Source organism: Hemibagrus wyckioides, unplaced genomic scaffold (assembly GCF_019097595.1).
Source record: "Hemibagrus wyckioides isolate EC202008001 unplaced genomic scaffold, SWU_Hwy_1.0 Contig31, whole genome shotgun sequence".
Classification (NCBI taxonomy): domain Eukaryota; kingdom Metazoa; phylum Chordata; class Actinopteri; order Siluriformes; family Bagridae; genus Hemibagrus; species Hemibagrus wyckioides.
In genome coordinates this window covers 113,454-122,408 of record NW_026690793.1, presented here as the reverse complement: position 1 = coordinate 122,408, position 8,955 = coordinate 113,454, and the positions used below count along the sequence as shown (strand labels likewise).

At 40.9% G+C, this 8,955-nt stretch overlaps 1 non-coding gene across 1 annotated transcript; it reads left to right on the top strand.

The window, feature by feature from the left end:
* Positions 1-2,406: 2,406 nt before the first annotated feature.
* Positions 2,407-2,478, top strand: trnac-gca (transfer RNA cysteine (anticodon GCA)). The gene has a single exon. It is a non-coding gene; the product is annotated as a tRNA-Cys (tRNA).
* The last annotated feature ends 6,477 nt before the right edge of the window (positions 2,479-8,955 follow it).

Below are 8,955 nucleotides of genomic sequence, written 5' to 3'. Positions count from 1 at the left end.
AATTTTGAAGCTTTATGGTGTTAACATATTAGATTACAGAAAGATCTCCACTATTTTCACTGAGCTAAGACCAGTCATCATGTTCACTGTTATATTCATGTATCTGTGGCTTTCACTAGGTGAGTTAACATTGACTTTTTGTTATTGCAGAAATATTAACTATATTATATTAAATATTAGTCTGTGTGGTGATGCAGTGTGAAAATGCAGAGTGTGGGTCTGACTTAAGTATTTCCTGTTGATTATTTAAAGGTTAAATGCTTTATGTTCTCTTCTCTATGACAGGTGACTCCATGGCAGATTCAATAGAGCCACGTTTCACTCACAAAGCTGTAGATGAAGGTGATGATGTTACTCTGTCCTGCACACACAAACCCAGCACAAGTTCAGCAAACAACTACCTCCACTGGTACAGGCAATATTCAAAATCTAAACCTGAGTTCCTTCTGTAAATTCACCAAAGAGGAACACCAATCAGTCCCAACAATCCATCAAGAATGTCTGTTAATGTTGATGATAAACAAGTGGATCTGATCGTCTCCTCTGCTGCTGTATCAGACTCTGCTCTATACTACTGTGTTCTGAGGGCCACAGTGACAGGAAATCCAGCTGAACTGTACAAAAACACTGACACAGTTTTGTTATATTGAAAGTAGATCTACTAATAATTTTGCATTACCATGGCATTTTGAGAAATTACTCCTCTGCTGGTCTGAGGTATGGGGCAAATCACCTAGGATCTTTTCTGGGCCAGAAAATCCCAAAAGCGATTCAATTTCCTGCAGAGACAGAACAACAGACATCTCCCTCAGTCTCTGAGTCCCAGAGTCTCAGAGCACAAGTACCTACAGCAGAACAAAAAAAACACTAAAAACATCAGGGTCTCTCTGACGTTTAAGATAAATATCGTAATGAGTAATGCAAACCTTTTAACCAGTAAACAAACCTTTCCTTTATTTTACTCAAGCTGTTTTTACTGTAAGGAACGTGACAGAATGTTAGATGTGTTATTATGAAACTGCGATGAGAAGAAGCACTTATGATGGGGCGGCGGGAGGAAATGTACAGTACATCATCTTTTTTGGAGAACAGGATATGTTTAGGCTTACATCCTGCTTCGTGTTAAGGTGTAAATTAAGTAGCCATCTAGAACACCATAAGTGAGAGATTTTTTTTGTTTTCTTTACGTTTTAACAAGATGCAGTTGGCGTACAGCTGGCCTCCGTTGCTCCGATTCGGTTCCTTGAAAGATTCGTTCATTTTGAATGAATCCGTAATATGACTCGGGAGAGATTCATTTTTTATTGACCGCGCATGCGCAAGATCCTATCTGGTTCTGTGCGGGGAAACTTGCTCGTCACGTGACAGCCTCATAGACTTCGGCTCTGCAGTCAGTACCGTCTTCGGGTCTGATTCGTTCGTTCGTTCATCACGTGACCACTTTTGGCTCAGTATCTGACAGTCAATATTACTAATGTAATGTTGAATGATATTTAGGAATGATCATAAAATTATCAAAACTTCCGCGGATTTCTGCAGGACTTGTGCTGCGGGTCTGTCAGTGTGTGTGTGTGTGTGTGTGTGTGTGTGTGTGTCTAAATAGTGCCCTTTGCACTAACCCATTTGTTTTGGGTTTTCTGTTTGTTAATGTATTAGTTATCACAGTATGCATTTGGGGCTGCTATTTTATTTTATTTCATTTTTAAATGGACGGGTTTTAAGCTGTAGCTGGGCTGGAAATCTTAGGTCCAATCCGGAAATCACTGGTTACTATGGTTACCGTGCCCTGCGGGGAGAAAGAGCTCCTTCTGACAACACTCAGCCCCTCACCTCAACGTGGTGAATTTACAAAGATGGGTAAATTGTGTCCTTGAAGGGATGCTCTTGGATAGCAAAGATGCTCAAATAGGCTTTGGATTTCAAGGGGCAATTGATTTGTGTTAAGGTGCCTAGAGTCTGCTATGAACAAATTCCACACACCCTGCACCAACAAGGACTGTCTTCGCAATATATTGCCCTGATCATTATGCCACGTCTACCAGCAGGGACTGTTTTCATTGTAACAAATAATTCCCACACCAGTAGACCACCTAGACCAGTTGACACTCTTTTCATTGGGACCAAGCAGAGTGCATGTTATAGAATTTTATTGCGGATCAGAAGGCCCCCTGGATGAATCCGTGTACCCCTGCCTGACTCCACTGATTCAGGTATCCTTAACTGGTTAACAGTTTACAACATTAAAAGTCGTCTGGAAATGACCAAGTCTACAAATGATATCATGTGTAGATAATCCCATGGCAGTAGGAAACTGCGGATTGACTTTTAATCTATGAATCCTTGGTCCAATATTAAAATGACATCCATTTAGAACACACCTGTTGTCAGTTGCTAGCTCTTACCTGTGGGGGTATAGCTCAGTGGTAGAGCATTTGACTGCAGATCAAGAGGTCCCTGGTTCAAATCCGGGTGCCCCCTGTTGGGCTTGCTTTGCAGTACCTTTAACCCTCTGGGGTTTGAGGCCTTTTTGAAGACCTGCAGTGAATCTGGGCTCTTCTTAAATTTGTGTAAATTTCAAATCTTTACCAATGTAGTATCTAATACATTTCAACTTTACATAGAGCACAAACTGGGCTTTCATAATATGGCGGATGTAAGTATGTTAGATTCATATGTGACTTTTAAGCTTATGTCAAATTACATATACACGAAAATAGAATTTTGAACTCTAGCAGAAAAAACAGTGAAAATGGAGAATAAACCAACCTTGCAGATTGTTTTGAACACAGGACTGAGTTCATGAAAGTCTTGGGTGTGGGCCCATAGAAAAACAGCTAAATTATAACACTCAGAAAGACCTTTTATTTGGGGTAAAGTGACTGATGTGCCTAACTTTTTTCAACAGAGCCTCTGTTTCACTGAATAATCAATGACTATTTATGAAAATGTAAGACCTATTGACACCTGGCTCAGGTGACACCAGGTTTCCCCAGGACTCCTATTGATGTCTCAGCTGTTTGCACCTATACATTCAGATTCCTCCTACAAAAACAGGGTACACTGAGGCCAGGTTTTGTTGAGAGAAACAAAAAATAAAGCATGGTTTCTGAAATTTTCATTGAAATGCAATTCTTTTAGAACGTTTGCTAAAAGGCATATTCACAACCACATTGAAGCCATTCACAGACAACTATGTTGGTTTTTCTGGGATACTATTATATTATTTCTTTTACATTTTGTCTGCTTAGCAAAAGTTGCCACTGTTTATGACTGAAATAAAGCTGTTCATATCGTGCTATTTTTTTGGGTGATCTGAGTATATGATGACTGGAATACAGCTGCTCACATCGGCGCATGCTTTCACTTTTATTTAGCATTTATTTAGCAAGTATATATTTGTGCTATGTTGTTTTTCTGTGGTACTATTATTGATTTTACATTTCGTCTGCTTAGCAAAAGTTGACTGAAATAAAGCTGTTCACATCGGTGCACGCTTTCTGACTTTCTGACAGCTTTATTTCAGTCATTATATACTCAGATCACAAAGAGTGGAAACTTTTGCAAAGCAGACGAAATGTAACATCATAATAAAATCATGGTAGGGGAGAGCAGGGACGGTTGCAACATGGGGCAGTTGCAACAAGGCTTATTTCTCCAATCAGGAATGAGCTAGAGTGACAATACTCATACTGCACATGCTCAGTGAGCCCCTCCCCCCATCTGCAAGAAATCAGCCAAGTGTGACCATTCCTTCTAGAAAAAGCAAAATTCAAGTTAAAAAAGTATTTTTTTTTAATGCTCAGAATTTTTCTCATACTGTCTAAACTGTTTTTGTGAAGCATTATTCATTCATATAATTTAAATCAGTGTTTTCTTAGCTTCTAATAGGCATAGCTAGGAAGTGTCAAAGTTGTTGTGTCTAGCTAGAATAGCAAGTTTTATCATGGCTGTCAGAGTAGGGACAGTTGCAACAAGGTGTTGCAACCGTCCCAGCTTGCTGTTGCAACCAATTTCATGCAAAAGATGTGTGGAACATGGATGAAACAGGGGTAACAACTGTACAAAACCCAGAAAATATTGTTGCCAGGCATGGCGGTAGACAGTTTGGGTCATCCACATCAGCAGAAAGAGGGACACTTGTGACCCTTGCTTGCACTGGGGAATATGATCCCACCTCACTTATTCCCTCGTGTCCATTTCAAAGAACATTTTATCCGTGATGGCCCACCTGGGTGGATGCTGGAAGAAGACTTTTTCATGTTTCTGAAGCATTTCCAACACCACACTAAGTCCTCAGTGGATGCTAAAGTCCTGCTTATACTGGACAACCACTCATCCCATTTGTCTCTGACAGGAATAAATTACTGTAGAGACAATGGAATTTTCTTGCTTTCCTTTCCACCTCACTGCTCTCACAAACTACAGCCACTGGATCGTACTGCTTATGGTCCTCTAAAATGAGCTGTGAACTCCTTCTGTGACTCATGGATGAAGAGCCACCCAGGGCTGACAATGTCAATTTATGACATTAATGGGATTGTTAGGTTGGCCCTCCCTTTGGCAGCAACACCAGCAAATGTGCAGTCAGGTTTTAGGTGCACTGGCATTTGGCCATTTAATCGGGAGGTCTTCCAAGATGTTGACTTTGCACCATCTTTGGTGACAGACCATCCTCCTCCACCCACTGCAGCTACACCAGTTCCATCTGCCCTGCCTACACCTCCTGCAGATTCTGTCTCCAGCTGCTGTTGCTCAACCACTGCCACCTGCTGGAACTGCCCAAGAGACACCTTCCCGTATCGATTTCTCACCTGAGACCCTATGACCTCAACCTATGACCTCTGTTATTTTATTACTCTTTGTCTTTATCAGTTTAACCAATTTAACCCTGTCTGTTCACAAATAAAATAAAGAAATTGCAGTATGATGTTATATAATGTATTTTTAATTACATTTTAATGAATGTTGCAACTGTCCCTGTGGACTGTTGCAACCGTCCCCTGTTAGGGGGTCAGTTGCAAAATTTCACTTTGTCTGTTAAAGTTTATATTGTTCATATATTATTACACGTACGGATGTTACAACAATGTGGGTGAGTATCTGACAGATTTAAGTGTAATATATTAAAATTTTGGCTTTCTACTAAAAACGGTCACTGAGAAACTGAAGAAAATACAAAAAGTCTTTCAACGGTCCCCGCTCTCCCCTACTCTAGAAAAACAACATAGCACAAATACATACTCGCTATATAAACTCTGCCTTTTGCAAAGTGAAAACACGCACAAATGTGAGCAGCTTTATTTCAGTCATAAATTCACAACCACATTCCAGATATTCACGGTCAAATAATTATTCGATGCTGGACACAAACAACGATATGGAAGATTTTTTTTTGGTTTGTTTCTTCATTCAAGCCCTTTTTTTCTGTTAGACATGGGCATGCATTAGCACATCACTCCCCCCAAACAACACAGCAATTAGCATTTACTTCCATCTGAATAGAATCGTTTACATAAATCCTGCATGTGAATGGAGCGCTAAGTGTGGGGGTGGGGCTCCGGTGAGTGTGGAGACGAGAATTTGACATACCTTTGCTTTTTATTTTTAACATTAATTTAATAACAAACATTTATTTGGCAATAACCTTTTTGGAAAGACAACCGTCTACCGTTTGTGTGCATATTTTTTCTGGGTTGCTACAATATAATTTCATTTACAAAAACACTTTCAAAGAGAAAAAAAGTGATTGGCATCGTCTTCAATGCCGTCGACCCCAGAGGGTTAAATCGCTCGACCTGTCCGTCTGACTGAGGTCAGAAAGGTGTTTTGTCAATGTATAGGAACTCACACATGCTCTGGAAGACCTCTGATTCAAAATTGGTGCCTTGGTCACTATGGAGTGTAAGTGGTGCCCCATAATGGCAGACCCATGTGCATGTGCGACACCAAAGTGAAACATCTTCTCGCATTTGGTACCAACAATACCTGGTCCACAACCGAGACAGTGTTCGCTCCACACCGAAATGTCCACCCACTGGCTCCTCGTGCATTACATCTTCCCAGAAAACTCGCGGCAGGATTATCTGGGGATAAAACTCAGGGCCCTCATTCAGGTACAGTCTTTGCCATTGGCTTCAGTAAGCTTTTGTTGCTGGCCCATAGGGGGACACATTCTCCCAGGAAGGTCATTCATTGCCTTCCTCCATCCACCTCTTGATGGGAGTAATTTCTGGATTGGCTGTCTGAGCAGAACGCAGTTCGTCGGTAGTCCACCCAGAGAATGGAAGGGTACTGGCAGTAATGGCAGGTTGTACTACCCCCACTGGACAGGACTCCGGGGTAATGGCTGCAGGTTCATCATGTATAGGTTTGCCATCAAGGTCACACTGGACCGCTTGGTGACAGAGCTGAGGGCTACTCAAGGTGGGATTCTTAAGGTTACATGGGCAAGTTGAACAGCATGGCCTCAGAGAAAGCACATCAGCATTTTTGTGACAGTGCCCCGGGTGATGAACAACTTTGAAGTCATACTACCCAAGCTTCTCGAGCCAGAAGCCTCTCTGGCCAATTGTCCCTCTGGTTCTCTCATCCTCAGGAGCCAGTGTAAGGTACTATGGTCTGTGTGTACAGTGAAGGATCTGCCCAGCAGGTACTGATGAAAATGTGCTGTGAACTCCACCACAGCTAAAAGTTCTCTACGCGTTGTGCACTAATTCTGCTCAGTTGGCGTCAGACTCCGACTCCCATATGCTAGTACATGTTCTTCCCCTTGCTGTAATTGAGAAAGCACAGTTCTGATTCCGAAATTGCTAGCATCTGTGTCCAGAACAAGATCACCACTGTCCATAGGGTAGCCAAGGATGGGGGTGGTAGTGAGCAGCTTCTTTAACTCATCAAATGCCTGTTGGCTCTCAGGGGTCCAGTGAAATCGGGCATGTTTCCTCAACAGGTTGTGAAGGGGCTTTGCAACTGCAGCAAAATCTTTGACAAACCGCCTGTAGTAGGATGCGAGACCCACAAACTGTGGCCATTCTCGAATTTTCTGCACCTTCTCTGGGTCGGCGGCTATACCATGCTCTGAGACGACGTGGCCAAGGTAGACTACCTGGCGGCAGAAGAGACAAAATTTGGCGGGTTTCAGCTTCAGGTTCGCTTGGCACAGCCTTTTGAAGACCTGTGCCAGCCGCTGGAGCATTTCCTTTACATTCCTGCCCAGGACGATGATGTCGTCTACGTATACCAGGCAGATTTCCCACTGCATTCCAGCCAAGACACGGTCCATTAATCACTGGAACGTCGCAGGAGCATTGCAAAGGCCAAACGGCGTGATGTTCCACTCAAACAGTTCCTTCCTGCTGTAGAACGCTGCCTGTCTCACCTGTGGGGTCAACTCCACTTGCCAGTACCCGGAAGCAAGGTCCAATGTGCTAAACCATTTTGCCGTGGACAGTGTGTCTAGTGTGTCTTGGATTCTTGGGAGCGGATAGACGTCTTTTAGAGTGCGCTCGTTTAGTGCCCTGTAGTCTACACATAGTCGGTATGTTTGATCTTTCTTTCGTACCATTACAATGGGTGAAGCCCAGCGGCTATTACTTTGGGAGGCTAAACCAGCATCTAGATTCTGTTGTATCTGCTCATCTGCACTTTGCTGTTTTTCAAATGCCATTCAATGCGGTTGCTGTTTCACAGGCGAACCTGGCTGGATTTTAATGTCATGTTGGTACATGCCATCTTCAGTGTATATTGCAATAAAAAGACTACTGATGGCTCAGTAACAATGAGGAAATCTCCAGAACTAAGGACTGAGTTTTAGGCTTTGCAGGATATAAGAATTAGACTCACATGCTTTGTCACTTCTGTTGTGATGGAGTATATCTGTGTAATTTAACACTGCATTGTTTTGTCGCTTCATTTTATATGCCATGTATACTTTCATTTGTTTGTATTAAAGCTTTACACAGGAAACCTGCTCTCCACATAACATTATCTCTACAGATGGTATAACCACAACAGACCAGTCACTAGAACTGCCTTATTTATCAGTGCATCATTTGTTTTCTGCTCTTGTGCACAGTGTTCAGTGGGAGAAAGTTCAATTCAATTCAGTTTTCTTTATTTAATCCCCTGATATGACAGAAAGTATATCATGTGAATTGATAGATTTTTTAAATCCAATGCAGTTTAAATGTTGAGATTTATGGCTGTTTTCAACAATTGTTTCCTGTTTGGTTTTACTTTTTTTACAGTTACTATTGAATAAATTATTGCTTTTCATTTAGAAATGTTATTGTTTTTATATAAAAAATACAAAAACAACTGTGCAGCATTTCAGATAGAAATACATTGGGAATTATAAATCCATCACACACTACTGTAAATATTAGATCTAATATAAAACAATTAATACAGAACATCTGTGTGGATGTCTAGAAAATAATGAACCATGTCAAGTGTATATACATGTATACATGTATTAAGGGATGTAATTTCTTTACAGTTTATATGATTTATTGTAACAAATGTTTATTTATCTATTCAGACAGTCATTATGCATGTAAACACAACTGCATGTTACTTTGCTGCATGTGAGCTAAGGCAATGTCCTTTTACAAAACACTGAGTCATGATTGAGTATGATTGTATAAATAGATGAAATGGATGAAAAAGAAAACTCTCAGTGGAATTTGCTTTCCGTTTGTTTTATGATCATATTTGACCTGATTATGATACTAGTACTCGTGCTTTATTGACAACATATTTCCATCAGCCAACATTTTTTAGGCTGCAGTTGGAGGACACTAAGCAGCTTCTTATATTGTTTATGGGGTAGAGAGGGTTTGTATGTACTTATACATGATTATACATACATAGCTATAACTGATGTTAGTAGGTCATTTATATTATTCATTACTTTATTTTCATATTAAATAATTTCTCTGCAACAGTGAATGTAGA